We start from the raw sequence: 15986 nt of genomic DNA, 5'->3' as shown, positions 1-15986 counted from the left end.
CTTGAGAGTTGAACTGAGAGTCATGTGACTTCCCAAGTAAACAGACTCCTTGCCCAAGTGGGCTCCACCCATCCCCGAAGAAGGTGTGGGGAATGCCTGTTCTTGGTGTTTGCTTTGTCTCTGGGCCAGCAAGGTGCCTGGCAGACGTAACTCACGTATTTGATGGCTACAGTGAATGTGGGGAGGAGATGAGCAGATGTGTGTGTGCCTTCCTTTTGTAAAAATTTTTATTGAATTTGTTTTTTTACTTTATTATTGCTAATATTTTTAATGTGCTGTGTGTCTTCCTTTTAATGGGCTCCCTTCAGCCCCTTCCTGGGAGCAGGCCACAGCATCATGTGATCTCATCTTGGTTCCTGTGAAGTGTGGCTGGTGAGAGCCACAGGGGAATGGGAGCCTCAAGGTGCCCTGCACGCTACTCGGGGGAGTCGTGGTGTCCAGTGTGGACCTGTTGGTCGATGACATTTTCCATCAGTGACATTTGCCTATTCCTGTGATTAAATACTCCCCCAGTGGCCTATTTCAAGACACAACGTGGCACCCTGAATATGAGTATTTCACCATCAGATACAACCTCAAATAACCCCTAAACCATAGATAATAGTTGCGTATAAGAAAATCATTAGGAAGTGATGTTTTGAGGATGTATTGCCTGTCTCAAATACAATGTATTGAATTGTAGAAGGTATGAACTTAATTTTTAAAGCAAATCATTCTTTTTGCAAACTCTCATGAGTTGGTGGGAGCTGGTTCTGGTATCCCATCATCCTGAGCCAATAATTATTTTGCAATTAACCTGAGGCCAAAGATAGAGGCCATGAGCAATCCTAAGGAAGACATCATTGATGAGGCTCATGAACACAGCACTCGTCTCTTCTGGGTTCCCAGGCCCCCACTGGGTTATAACAGAGCTTCAGCCTTGCTCAAGGACTCAGCTCCTTTGCCCTCATGCTCTTTTTCCTTTTGGGTTTAGGCCTCCCCTGGCCTCTCTGAGTCCCCTTGGAGCTACAGTGCAGCCCACGCAGTACAGTCCTGGACCCAAGGGAGTGTGTTCACTTAATATTGATTGCTGAAGGGACCAGGCAGTAGAGAAGGCTCTGTCCAAGGCCTGGCTTCACGAGGTCATTACTAGGTTGTTCAACTTTGGAGTCTCTGAGCCTCAGTTTCCTCATCCGTGGGAGGAAGGAGTTGAGACGTATGAATCTGAAGTCACTACCTGTGTTCCTGTTCCAACATTGACCTGGCCAACTCATTCTCAGAATCTGGCTTCCCTGTTGGGTCACAGGCTCTTAAGGCCTTCTGACCCCTGAAAGAGGCTCTAATACATGGAAAACTTTACTGGAAGCCCAACTGTTCATTTATGGCTAGAGTCCAGATAGAACATCCCGGAAATTCCAGAGAGGGGCACATCTGTGCCAGCAGGCTGGAGCAGCACTCAGGACCTCAGCCTTGGCTTGCCTAGGAAACACGTTAGGGAAAATTCCACCCAAGTCCTTTCCCACCTCTCAAGAGAGATGACTGTAGGATAGAAAGTCACAGGGGAGAGAGGGTGATATAAATGCCACAGAATGTTACTTTTCAATGGCAAATTTTATCATAGGCAAATTACATTTCATCATTTAAAAGCAAGTGAGGGCTGGAGAGGTGGCTTAGAGGTTAAGACCACTGGCTGCTCTTCCTGGGGTCTGAGATCAATTCCCAGCAACCATATGGTTATTCACAAAAGCAAGTGAATAACAAATCAAACATAAAAAGGAGGCTCTTAGGGATAGAGAGGGGTGAAAGAACAATCTAGAAGTCCCTATACTTAGTCCAAGTAGAAAGTTTTCCCTTTGGAATTAGAATTGTAACAGAATGCGTTTCTCTGTTTCTTGAGCCAATCTATTAGATGATCAGAGCTCCAGTGAAACTCAACTACCCGGTTTTAGAAGAAGAGCAAGATGGGGGTTGGGAGGGGGGTCCACCCTGTCCAAAGTGAAGGCAAGTGGTAAAGGAGAGGGTGGATCCCAGGGCTCCAGGCCTCCCGGGGCCTCCTTCCCACAGGACACAGCTCCTGGTTCTGGAGACAGCGCCTGGCGGGACCCCGGGCCCCTTTTCCCCAGCAGCCCATAGCCACTGTGGAAAAATCCCCTTTCCCTTTTGTTGGGATGGGGCTGAGATGGAAGTTTCCATGGGAATTTCCCCTCAGAACCCAAGGTGGGTGGGAAATAAGCACAAGGTCCTTTGAAAAATCCCCATTCTAGTAGAGTGTACGTTTCCACGGTGATGACACACAGAGCCAGGTTCAGGGGAGGGCTGGCGGGGCTCTTTCTCCAGTCTCAAATCTGAGCAGTGTCCCAGTGGGTGATGTCCCCTCTTCTACCTTTCCCTTGACACTTTGGGGCTGGGGAAAGAATCCAGGCCTAGACCGTCCCTTCCGAGGCTTGGGCTGTCAGAGATGAGTCTTGAAGGGCCCTTTATCAGGAGGGCATAGGCAGAGCCTTTGATGTTGATACTACCCAAGTGGGTTTTAGAATCATAGAGGGACAGAGCTGGCCAACACCATAGCTACCCTCTGGTCCAGCTCATCCCACCTGTCCATTCTTCTTCCAATGAAGACATCTAGAGTCTTTTGCAGCCATAGTGCCAGGGCTAGTAGGCACTTGTGTGTGATCTCTTGGCTGGCCCTAGGCATGGGGCATCTTAGAAGCCAGGCTAGACAAGCCTTCCCATGGTTTATTATAAACTGGGGCTTCCGAGTGGACTCTCTTGGATCAGAGGATTGGGTCTACTCATCAGTTGGCCAACTGAATAGAACCCAGGCCTCTGGGAGGGAAGTCAAGGCAGCCCACAGCATCTCATATTTGCATGCTCACTGGCATCTCCTCGAGGAAGTTGTAGGTGGTGGCTGATGTGTCTTAAGTGGGGCTGGTCCAGAAGAGACAGGGTTTAAGAGTCTCAGAGCTGGCTGGCTCTAACAAGCAGAAATCCAGATGGTCCTTTGGAGAAACCCTTTCCAGAGTCTTTTGAACTACAGACCTGGGCAGGCTTGGTAGAGCTAGGACATCAGAGGGAAAGCTGGAAACTGGAGAGATCTGTCTCTGACAAGCTGCTGTAGAAACAGCCCTGTGAAGGGGGTCTGTCCCTCCATGGCGGTCCACACTGTAGACAGCTGCTGTTCACAGACTTCCTCATTTCAAGAGATTTGGCCCAACAGAGCTGAGCAGGCCCTGCCTCTGGGACAGACCAAGACAGCCTAGCAGGAAACCTGATTCCTCTGGGTCAAAGGTCCTTTTCAGGACAGGCCTGCCTCACAACTGGAACAGCTCAGTTCCCCTCGCTCCCCTCAGCACTGCCCCGGAGCTTACCTCAGTCCCTTGATTTGTCAAACAGTTGGTGCCACACCTCCTGCCAGCCCCCAGCTTCCTCTGTCCTACCATGCCACCCTCTGGGGTTCTTCCTTAGCCAGTGCGCAGGACCTTGGTGACACTCTTTACCTTTTAAAAAAATGATCACAGGAACACTGTAAGCCTAGAGAATGGTCTGAGCTCTGAGGAAACAAGAGCATGCCAGTCAGTCAGACTTTCGGTTACTGAGACAGAGTGCCAGAGGAAAATGACGTGGTGCACGGCTTCAGAGGTTCCACTGCGGTCCGCTGGCTTCACGGCTGTGGGCCTGAGAGGGGGCCGAATGTCATGCGGCACTCATGCGCTAGAGCACAGCGGCTTATGGCAGACAGGACCAAATGAGAGCGAGGAAGAGGCAAGGGACCAGATGCATCTTCCCAGGACACGTGCCCAGTGAGTGCTCCCTCCAAAGAGGCCCCCCCTCCTCCTTTTTCACACTTTCAAGTGAGGCCATCATGTTATCAATCCATCAAAGGGTTTATCCACTGATTAGATCGGAGGCCTGAGAATCCAGTCACCCCCCACAACCCATCAGTGGTCAGCCAAGCTCCCAGCTCATGAGCCTGGTGGGGGTTGCCTATTCCAACCATAGCAGGCAGAAAGAAGGGGCATCCTTGGATGGGAGACAGGAAGGCAGAGGGGACCATGAGTCAGTCTCTAACCTGGAGGATGCCCAGAATGAGGTGCCTTGCTTGTCCACTGCCTCTGCCATGGCCATCTGCAGGAGATTTTGGTCCTAGAGTGACCACCTAGCTGAAGTATTCCTCCGCCTTCACTGTGGAAGAATGCAAGAAGGGAAGAGCAAGACTAGTGAAGTGGACCCTCTGTGAAGATGCCAAGCAGAAGCTTAGAGGAGAAGCCATTACCCTAACTGATGGCCTCAAAGAGGAAACATGCCTGGCATCCTGCGGCACTTGCTTCATGTTGGGCAGTGTGCCATGTAGTGATATTTTATTTGTGCGGAAATGTGATGATATTTTATTTGTATGTTAATAAATAAAGCTTGCCTGGAGATCAGAGGAAATAGCAAACCATTTTAACACAAAAGTCAGGTAGTGGTGGCACATGCCCTTAGTCCGATCACTTATCAGGCAGGGTCTCTGTGTGTTCAAGGCCCTACTAGGGAACAGAGTCAAGCATGGTGACACACGCCTTTAATCCCAGTACCAACCATAGAGACTTGGAGGTCTGTACAGACAGGCAGAGACAAGGAAGTGAGGTGTCTGGGGTAAGAGCCAATGAGAGAGCAGAACAGCAAGGTAACAAAGGCATGGGTAGACAGGAAGTAGCTCACTTTGGAAGCTGCGGCATGGTAAGGTAAGGTTGGCTGGTGGCTCTCACTATTTCCCTGATCTCTAAGGCTTTCACCCCTATATTTGGTTCCGTGTTTTTTTAAGACCACTTAGAAATTCGTCTACAAGCCGGGCGGTGGTGGCGCATGCCTTTAATCCCAGCACTCAGGAGGCAGAGCCAGGCGAATCTTTGTGAGTTCGAGGCCAGCCTGGGCTACCAAGTGAGTTCCAGGAAAGGCACAAAGCTACACAGAGAAACCCTGTCTCAAAAAACCAAAAACAAAATAAAACAACAACAACAACAAAAAGAAATTCGTCTACAGTGCTGGGCAGTGCACAGGTTGAGTCAGTCCTCATCATAACTCTCCTTTACACAGATACTTTTGCTTCCTTCCTTTATAGACACTGATACTGAAGTACAGAGAGGTTAAGTTCACTTCCCCAAGGCTCTACCAGCAAATGGTAGTGCAAGATTCCACCAGGAGTGTGACCTATAGTCCACATGCATTTCATCATTGTTGCTCTCAGGAAACAGTATCCCAAAGCGAAGGCCCCAGAATCAGGCTCAGAAGGGAAGTTTCTCCTGTCCTCTTATGCCCACAAGGTGAATCAACAGAAACCAGAATTCTTTCTGTAAGCCCCTGGAGGTGCACAAGTGGCCTGGCCCCTCCCCTGAGGACCTCCAACCACAGGCTCCGCCCACAGAACCTTCTAACCAGCCTTAACCACAGCCTCCCCTCACCCACCTCCACCTCAAGTCCCAGGCAGTCAAGCTCCAGCCTGTAGAGTAAAAAGCCCAAGATCAGGCCACAAAATCCCACCAATCCCAGGGCACCCTGGAAAGCTCCACCCCCAAGAAACCCTTTATAAAGCCCACCTTCCGCCCAGCTCCTTGTTGTTTCTCGCAGAGGCAGCTACTCTCCTGTGCTTTTTCCCCAATAAATTTCTTGTGTGAGGTTTGTTGTATGGTGCGACTGGGTGGCATTCCTTGGCTCCCAACTGCCGGGATACCTTTCCCTTCAGAGCTGGGACACTTGTACTGGGCTACCTTTTCCCTCAGAGCTGTAACACTCACACTTTGTCCTTCAAGTCAGCCATGCCTTTCATCGGGAACAGAGAAACTCTGACAATCCTTGTATGATCATGAGTCATATGACCTCCCTCCCAAATCCCAGAAGGAAGGAATGCGGCTCCTTGGGGGACAAGAGAGATCTGAACAGGCAGGCCTTGCTAGGTTTCTTCTGCCCTTAGCCTGTCACTGTCCCTTTTGAGCAATATTAGTTCTGTGCTTCATTTAACCTAAGCACAAGACAACTAGTGCTGCCATTTAGGAATAGACCGCCCCCCCCCACTCCCCACCACCAAGGTCGTGTGTTGAAGGCTTAGTCCTCAGTTCGGCGTTGCTGGGAAACAGTGGGAGCTTTGGGGGGCAGTGGCCTCTTGGATGGTCTTTAGGTGATGAAAGAAAATAGACATTTTGTCTCTCTTTTATTCTCTGTCCATGAGGTGAGGAGTTTTGTTCGGCTATGTGCCTTCCATGATGTACTTACTGCCTTACCACAGGCCCAAAGCAACAGGTCCAATCAATTATGGACTGAAATGTCTAAAACTGTGATCTAAAATAAACCTTCCTTCTTTAAACGTTGGTAGTCTCAGGCATTTTATAATGAAGAGCTGATTAATACAGAGCGCTCCCCTTGGATCTTTGGCTGTTCAATCCGAAGGCTGGTGGGTCACATACAGCTATAATAAAATGAATTTGTGACGCTTTGCTCTGCTCACCTGTCTTTCATTTTAGGGGTGTAGTCACGAGCCTTTGGAACAGGGAGGGAGGGAAGGCATCATCCCTTTCTCACCCTTGTACCCTGAAACCGGTCTTCTCTCCAGTTCGGCAGCCGGCTGCTGGACCTTTGGAAGTGTTAAAGTAGAGGTTTTTCACATAGATGCTTGATTAAATTCTACTCCAGTCTGGGCCGTGGGGATAAAAAGATGACTAAAGTCTAGTGGTGGTGACACACGCCTTTAATCCCAGCACTTGGGAGGCAGAGGGAGGCGGATCTCTGTGAGGCCAGCTTGGTCTACAGAGCGAGCTCCAGGACAGCCAGAGCTACACAGAGAAACCCTGTCTTGAAAAACAAAACAAAAAAATTAAAACTCCTGTAGGACACTCCTAAACTAGAGGATAGTGTAGCAGCTGGGATTAGCCTTGACTTTCTAAAGCAGCAGTTCTCAACCTGTGGGTCGCAACCCCTTTGGCAAACCTCTGTCTCCTAAAATATTTACATTAGGATTCACAAGAGTGGCAAAACCACATTTATGAAGTAGCAATAAAATAATTTTATGGTTGGGGGTCACCACAACATGAGGAACTGTTTTAAAGGATCGCAGCATTGGGAAGGCTGAGAACTGTTCTAAAGTGCCCTGCATTGTATAAACACAGACACAGGGAGTCATGAGTGGACAGGAACTCAATCGAAGGCAGGAAGGTACTGACCGAAGCCTGAAAGGAAGTCCATTTGATTACTAGGATAGCCCGGGAAAGGGTTCGGCATGAACCAGTGTATGTGAAGTAAGAGGCACTGGCCCAGCGGAGGAATGACAGACAGCTCCACAGCGTGGCTGGGGGAGGTGTCATTGGCACATACTGCCAATGGTAGCCACTGAAATTTCCGAGTTCTTGTGTCCCATAACAACAACAAAAAAAAATCACTCAATACGAGTGGATAGTAGCACAGACAGACAGCTTATTGAGAAAGAATATTCTTCTAAGAGAGGAGGCACACCAGAGTGCTAGAAGCTCATTGGCCTCATGCCTAGAGGGCTGTGGTGTTTTTTTTTTTTCTAAGATTTATCTTTATTTATGTGTCTGCGTAAATGTGTCCCACATGTGTGTGGGAACCATGGAAGCCAGAAGAGGGTGTCAGATCCCCTGGAGCTACAGTTACAGGTGACTGTGAGCCACCCGGTGTGGGTGCTGGGACCCAACTTGGTCCTCTGGAAGAGCAGGAAGTGCTCTTCACAGCTGAGCCCACCTCTCAGAACTGGATTGCAGCTTTTACAGGGAGCCTAAATAGCCTGGGCTTCCTACACACTTCATGAGTCAGATTTTCTCCATACAGGATCTTCTGATGTCTGAAGCCCTGTTTGGGGAGCAGGAGGCGCTTTGTCTCTGTGAATATTCTCCTTCATGTGCTGATCTCACACCCCAACTTCACGCTCCACCTTCCCCCTTAATTCTCTACTGCAAGTTTGGCCTTAGCTGTGAAGGATTTGAAATTAAAAAATGGCTCAGTGGTTAAGAGTACATACATACTGCTTTTGTCCAGGACCCAAGTTCTGTTCTCTCCACCCACATCGGGAGGCTGACAATCAGCTGTAACTCCAGCGCCAGGGAATCCAATGGCCTCTTCTAGATTCTGTGGCTACCTGCACTCACAAGTGCACAGATCCGTGTGCATATATATATAAAATCTTCTTTATGGTACTGTGAGCCATTAAGTGGAAATGATATGACTGAAGGAGCCAGCACAACAGAGACCTTCCCAGAGACCCTTCAGCCGGGCAGCACAGCCAGACACACTACTTGACAGAGATGCCATCCATCAGCGGGGGAGGGATGCAGGGGAGGAGGCAGGTGAAGAGCTGCACTGAGGACAGAGAAGTCATCCCATTGATAAAGGAGAGACAGCGGGGGAGACAAGGAAGCCAGCAGGACTTGCAGGCTTCTCAGCGGGGCAAGTGGTGGTATCCGGAGTCCATGGTGGCAGAGAAGGGGATCTACTGGTGCGATTTGTGCTTGACCCCAGGTTCAGTTTCTGCCTTGCAGGACATGGACCACATTCTCCAAATGTGCCCCCTCCTCCAAGCCACTTTGGTCAGAACCAGAGGCATCAGGCATGCTTCTTAAAGGTGTCAATTCCCACTGTCCACTCAGAATCTCAAGGGATAAAAAGTGAAGCCCAGGAATTAGGAAGATCCTCGGTATTAAAGATTCGTGAGTTTTCTGTCCTGCTGTTTATTCCTCTTAACGTTGATGCTGGGAACGTAGGAAAAAGAACAGTCAGAGAGAAGATACTTTTTGGTTTTAGAGGTGTTTGCAGATATGTCATAGGCAATTTGATGTGAAAAGTCGGACCTTGGAAAGCTGCTTTGGCTGGGGCAGACAGAACTGTGAGAATATACGTAGAGGGATAATTTCTAAGTGTATGCAATTTTTCTTTTGTCTTCTTCAGTATACGACCTTTACACATAGGCTGCCCTAAGAGTCAAACGTCTGGCAAGAGATTAGGACTTGCTACAGGAGAAGTGCTTAGTAAAAGGCCAACTTGATGTTCACTTTTGACATTTAAAAATTAGTTGGCAATACTTTTCAGGCCACGCTGTTACCCTGAGAGATAATTCACTAAATTCCTTTGCCTTTCTGTCTCTCTATTGTTCAAGAAAACCAGGGCCCTTTTCTGTCTTTAAGGCTGAAGTGAGAACTGGAAGAGGTAATTGTGGCACAAGGGACGTCAGTGTGAAAACACAATTCAAAGGAAATAGGAGATAGTTTATTCTGGAGCCAAGTGAGTGACCACAACCCCAGAGCACAAATTTAGGATACTCCCAAATTCAATGTTCCAATGTGGTAACACTTCAATGAAGTCTTTTGTTTATTTGTTTTTCGTTTGTTCTGAGACAGGGGTTTCTCTGTGTAGCTTTGCGCCTTTTCCTGAAACTCACGCTATAGCCCCGGCTGGCCTCGAACTCACAGAGATCTGCCTGGCTCTGCCTCCCAAGTGCTGGGATTAAAGGCGTGCGCCACCGCCGCCTGGCTCAATGAAGTCTTTATGGTATTAGAGCAAAGAAAGTCTCAACTTAAGGTACTTTTTAAATGCACTAGTGGAAATGTGAGGAAGGTGGGTTGAAGCAAAGGGGGAGGAAATGTCTACTATGGGCCCCGGATGTTGTCTGCTTACACTGTTAGCCTTTCGGCTGGTGGAAGCATTCCTGTTGTACCTGTTGTTATGTGTTGGTCACAAGGATGTTAGGGTAGACACAAGGTGGCTATGATAGCAGCTAAAGGCAGCCCCAGATAAACTGTGATTGTATTCTGGACCTGCAGCATCCCATCCTCTCCCACAATCACCGAGTCGGTTAATGAACCTTGTAGAGCATTCTATGGAAGGTGGGGGTCTTTTCAAGGGGGCGAAGACAGAAAGGGGAATTGGAGGATGTTAGTGGCACTCAAGATGGGGCTCCATCAACCAAGAACCTCACTTGGCCCACAACAGCCTTGCTGAGCCCAGGCTGGACATATACAGGTTCAAGGACAAGGGCTATAAAGCGACGCAGTAAAGAGGCTGAAAAAGCCCTTCAGTCTGGAGAGCAAAGAGGCCTTCCAGAGGACTCACCTATGATATTTAAGGCCAAGAGCCTCTTCCAGCAGGGCCAAGCTTTGCCGGCTGAAAAGGCTGAACATTTGAATCTAAGAAAGACTCAGATATCTAAGGAACTTTCAAAGTTATCCAACCTAATGAAACTCCACAAACTATAGGCCTCATTTAATTTAATTTAAAATTTAAATTTAACACATATGGATGTTTTATTTGTATGCATGTCTGTGTACCACATGCATGGCTGATGCCTGTGGAACTCAGAAGAGGGAATTGGATCCCCTGGGCCCAGAGTTACAGGTGGTTGTGAGTCACATGCAGGTGCTGGGAATTGAACCCAGGTCCTCTGGAAGAGCAGCTAATGTTCTAATGTTCTTAACTGTGGAACTATCTCTCCAGCTCCCTTATGTAAAAATTTCCTTCTAATGGTATATATAAGGTATAGCCCTTCGAGTTACACGGAGGATCTGCCGTGGTAAGAGTAGAAGACATGGGGGGATATTTCGACTTAGCTAGGGAATGTAGGTGGTGGGGCGGGGAGCAAAAGGCAAGAAGCAGGAGCTGCAGGAGAGAGACTGGAGATGTGGTTAAGGAAGCAGGAGACAGGTTTAGGAAAACAACAAATAAATAAATTTCTACTCATGGACCAAAAAAATCATGCTCAAAACAGTGACAATTTTTTTTAAAAAATAAAGCATTCATTTTCCACAGCTCTGGCTCTAATACTTTTGTGATTTTTACGTGGTTGTGATTGAAACATGTTGCGTTATATTTTATTTTCTGAAAACAGCCACAACCCACCCATACTCTTCTGGGAGCCTGCCACTCTTCCTGGAGTGGTATAGCTTTTCCTTCACCTTCACCACCAGATGGGGCGAGGTGATTTTCACTGGAGAGAGGTGGAAGTGAGGCTGTGCAATTGTCAAGATTGGTTTAAACTAGCTAAATAAGTTTCTTCCTGGCTCTCTTAGAGACATCTGCCCTTGGAGCCCATCCATGATGACCTGAGAAAGCCCTAGCCACTTAGAGTCCCCTAGCCAACAATCAGCCAAGGTCTCAGCTGAGACCGGTGCCACAAACAGGTGAGGGATCAGACCCGAGAAAACTTCCAGTGATTCTGGCCTTAGCTAAGTCCAGCTCCACAGACCCAGACAGGCCTATCACAGGTTTACTCTGTTGGAATTCCTGACCTGCATTAAGTGGCTGCTTCATGCCACCAAGTTTTAAGATAATTTCTTAAACAGCCACAGTAGCTGGAGCACACACAGGGTTTTGTTTTCATAACTTTTGCATTGATTAGCATAAACATTTTCTCATGTTGCTGGATAGTCAACATAATGTCTCAATTGGGTAACAAAATATTTTGAATTGATGTAGTGTGTTTATTTAAATATTGTGCTATTCTTGGCTATTTAGAAGACTTCTCATCTCTTACTATTTAACTGCTGATATAAAAAAGTTGTGTGTAGAGATGTTTCTCTTTTACTGGATTGCTTCCCTGGGACAAATTCCCAGAAGTAGAATTACATTTGGGTATGAACATTTGCATGGCATCCCAAATGGAGCACCAAATCACTTATAAATACACCAATAGATTCTTCCATCAATTATGCTTGGCAATACCATTACATTAAATCATTCAAATGTGTTTTGAAGTAGAGTGCGCGCGCACGCGCACACACACACACACACACAAATATATGACCGAATTAATGACACACCTTTACAATACTGTCACTAGTGTTACATACCACCATCAATGTCGCTAATTTAAACAACAGAAATTGTATTTTATCATTGTTTATAAAGGAGATTTGTTTTTTATTTTAGAAATTTGTTTCCCACCCTATCTGAAATGTCTGCATGTATTCTATACCCAATAATGCATTTTTCAGAACCCTTAAAAATCATTGTTTTTAGCCAGACATGATGGCACATGACTTTAATACCAGTACTTGGCAGTCAGAGGTAGGCAGATTTCTTTGAGTTCAAGGCTAGCCTGGTCTATATAGTGAGACCCAGTCTAAAACAAACAAACAAACAAACAAGTAAACTATTTTTTAAAAGCTACAAGTCACAATCAATTAATAGACTATGAGAATGCATTACCTTTTAATTAGTAGACTGTGAAATGGATTAAGTGCCTCCTGACTAGTATTACAAAGAAAATTAGTGTAGTATAGCATGAACATACCAGAACCTTAAGCACTCAATAAGTTGCGTGCGTGCGTGCGTGCGTGCGTGCGTGCGTGCGTGCGTGCGTGCGTGTGTGTGTGTGTGTGTGTGTGTGACTGGAGAGATACTTCTTCAGTTAAGAGCATTTGCTGCTCCTCCAGAGGACCTGAGTTCAGTTCCCAGCACCCACACTGGGCAGCTCACAACTGCCTGTAACTCCTGCTCCAGGAGATAGGAGTGCCCTGGCCTCCATGGGCACACATTTACATGTGTAGACTGACATGCAGAATCACACCGACATATGATTTAAAATAGTTTAAAAAAATTAAAAGTAAAACTATTCTTTGCGGGCGGGGGTGGGGTGGTTTCAAAGCAAGGTTTCTCTGTGTAACAGCCCAACAACCCTGGCTGTCCTGGAACTCACTTGGTAGCCCAGGCTGGCCTCAAAATCACAGAGATCCTCCTGCCTCTGCCTCCCAAGTGCTGGGATTAAAGGCGTGTGCCACCACCTCCCAGCAAGAAAAAAATATTCTTAGTGCAACAAAAATATTTTTAAAGTACCAGCCTTAGGCTGGCAAGATGGTTCCATCGGGAAAGGCACTTGCCACTAAACTTGACAACCTGAATTCAACCCCTGGGACCCTCACGGTGGAAGGAGAGCACTGACTCTTGCTAGTTGTACACATACACACACACACACACACACACACACACACACACAAATGTTTAAAAAGATTTAGAATATCAGCTCTGTAACTCATATTTATTACTCTCCTTTCTATTTTTAAAAATATTATAACTTCCATTTTATTTTTCCAATATGGTTTTTCTTCTGTCCTTATGAAGCCATCTCTTCACATGGGCTCTGGTGGAGGTCGTGGTGCAGCATCAGCAGGTCTAAATCATGGTGGGATGTTCAGTCCTTCCGGGTTTCACCAGATCAGTTCCTGACTACCTTGCTGTGAATGGCACTGCTCACGCAGCAATGCAGCTTGACGCAGAGTCTGGGAAGCACGTAAGCATCGAAGACGTTTGCTTCAGATATGTCCGTCACGGCAGCGGCCGCTACAATGTTCCAAATGACGAACTTCTTAATGGCCTTGTCCTTGGGCATGCACCAGACAGGTTTTGTGCCGTGAATTGGCTGCACGTGGCTGTGGCCCCTTTTGGCACTACGATTGTTACTTCTCTTTTTGGTCGTCTTGGAGCTAAGACCCCAAAGCCCCCCTTTTCCGTTTTGATGTAAATATTTCCCAGGCTGTGACTTCCCTTTTCATATTGAATTATCTCTTTTTTGCACTGTTTCAGTTTTTCACGAAGTCAAGCCCAGCCATCCCTTCTAAATGTCTTATTTCCGTTGAAAACAGAAATTCATCTTGTTTCTACAAAGGTGATAAATGACCGATCCTATGTTTTGCCAACTCAGTTCTTACCAATGCCGTTCTCTCACTACATTCTCTCACTACCCCTGGAACTAGAAATTCGCGTCAGCTCAGCAAAATGCAAACGAAGAGCTGAGGCACAAATGTTATTACGGAGCCAGTGAATGGAGAGCCGGTGAGGCTCGCGAGAGCACGCGTCCCAGGCCGCCCTTCCAGTCCTCAGCTTCTGTGGCGTCAGCAAAATGGTCCGCGGTGCAAAAGCTGAGTAAGCAAATATTGCAATAACCCAGAGATGACTACAGCGAAAGCTGGGGAGGAAGCAATGTTGTAAATCTCAGGCCCCACAGAGACACTCAGAACAAGACACGAGGGTTGAGTTCTGGAACAAAATCATCGCAGCAGAGGTGCTGGTAGGATAATGACCATCGGACAATTTTGGTTTATCAAAGAAAAGTTCATTACTCCTCTCCACCATCTGTGGGGTCTGCCATTCTTCTCAGTTCATAGATGAGGAAATTGCAGGGCAAAAGGCTTTGTGACTTGTCCCAGGTCAACAAGCTAACAGGTGTCTGGAATTTGAACCTGAGCCCATGCTGTTCGTTACTGGCCTCAGTGCCTCTCCCATGGGAACCAAGGGCAGGTGACGGGAGACCGCAGATTCCTGGGGCAGAGCGGCTTACAGCGCAGGGCGGCTCTTAAAGGGAAGTTTGGATTGCTCTGTGGGGACCTATCCCAGTGCCTCTTCCACTCTGTGGATTTTCCCTCCGTGAACTGGACCCGGTCATCTGGAGTGAAGACAGCCCCCACTGAGGTGAAGACTGAGGTTTTGTGTCCCATCCAGATCATGACAATTCCCAGGACGAAGTAGTCTCAAAGGCACAGCAGAGATGGTAGCTCGGGTCCGCAGCTGGGCATATGACCTGTACTCAGTTTGGTCTCTTTCTCACCTGGGGTCATTGAGAGACACAGCTTGGCCCACAGCGAGTGGCATTCTAGTACCTGCCAGTCTATGCTATGGTCATTTCTTCTGAATTGATATGTTTCCAACCTAGATTTGTTACTGTGCTTGGATTCTAGGAGGCAGGGCAGCTCAACAGCTGCATATTCAGATGGGGTGAGGTTTTACTTTGGTCCTTATGGGTCGCCTTTGATCTCCTGGTATTTTCTATGTGCTTCTTCAATTTCAGAACGCATGCTCACTGAGTGGGATGGCCAGGAGTCCATGATTATTCCTGCTATCTCAGCATAATTATTGTTGGTGCCCTCTTTTCATAGTTATTCATAGTTAAAAATACCCTCACTGCAAAAATAAGCCATGTGGAGAAAGACAAGCCTATTTGGTGAGCGGCAACCCTCCCACGTGTGTTACTGCCGTATTATGGGAGCTTTGCCAGAGGCCCACAGCTTCAGAGAACACTGGTTTTTGTAAGGGTCCGAGGAAACGCTGAGGGAGACCCCAGATTCAAATAGTCTGTAAAAGCAAAGAGTGTTTATTAATGTTCCAGCACACGCCGGGGGTGGGGGTGGGGGTGGGGGTGGGGGGAGGGTGACCCCTGTACAAAACGGCAAAGACCCCGAGAGGAGTTGCAGGACCGCCAGCCAAGGGGGAACCCTTGGATAGCCGAGCATGAACGATGATGCCATAGGAGAGGGAGTTTGTTTGATAAGTCAGATGCGCCCAGCAAAAGGGGAGGGTACAGATGAACATTTCTGTGAGCCTCAGTTTTCCTTTTTGGAAATGGGTGAACTCAGACCACAGCTGAAATTTCAGTGGATCTGATCTAAACCCAAATGGGAATCCCCTAACCAGTGGTGGGAATTTGGGTCCAAGGAAGGGTCTCAGAGAAGGCACTCAGGGGCTTATGGGGTGGGGTGAAGAAGGAGTAGAAACTCCAGTAGAGGCGGGAACTCAGAAAGGAGGGGGAACCCCAGGAGTAGAGCAAAGAGCCTAGTGAAGAGGAGGGGGCCATCAGAACCCCAGTGGCATGTAAAGTTGGCAAGAGAAAAAGAAAACAGCAGACACACGTTAGAGGGGGTGACCTGAGCAGCTCTGAAGAGGTGGGACGTAAATAGAAGAGTTAGTGACGTAAATCCCAGGAGGGGAAGTTCCCGGAAGATTTCAGGGTTTTATCTTACAGGATGCCTCAGGAATGCTCCAGAGAGTAAAGATAATGTAATGGGGTTGTTACCAGCTGTGACTTCATTAGTGAAAAGGTCACATGGTCATTGCTCTTCATTTTTCCGTTCACCGTCAACTCTCATTTCCCTCCATCCAGTGTTGACAACAGCTTTGTTGAATTCTGTCCGGTTTCAAAACCACTGCATGAATGTAAGGCAAGCAGAAGGGAGGCCAACTGCACAGGAATCAGAGGAAAA

At 47.5% G+C, this 15986-nt stretch overlaps 1 pseudogene; it reads right to left on the bottom strand.

The window, feature by feature from the left end:
- Positions 1-13082: 13082 nt before the first annotated feature.
- Positions 13083-13498, bottom strand: LOC114691049 (annotated as a pseudogene).
- Between the last annotated feature and the right edge of the window lie 2488 nt (positions 13499-15986).

The sequence above is a fragment of the Peromyscus leucopus genome, chromosome 3 (assembly GCF_004664715.2).
Source record: "Peromyscus leucopus breed LL Stock chromosome 3, UCI_PerLeu_2.1, whole genome shotgun sequence".
NCBI lineage: Eukaryota > Metazoa > Chordata > Mammalia > Rodentia > Cricetidae > Peromyscus > Peromyscus leucopus.
This window is presented reverse-complemented; position numbering and strand designations above follow the sequence as displayed.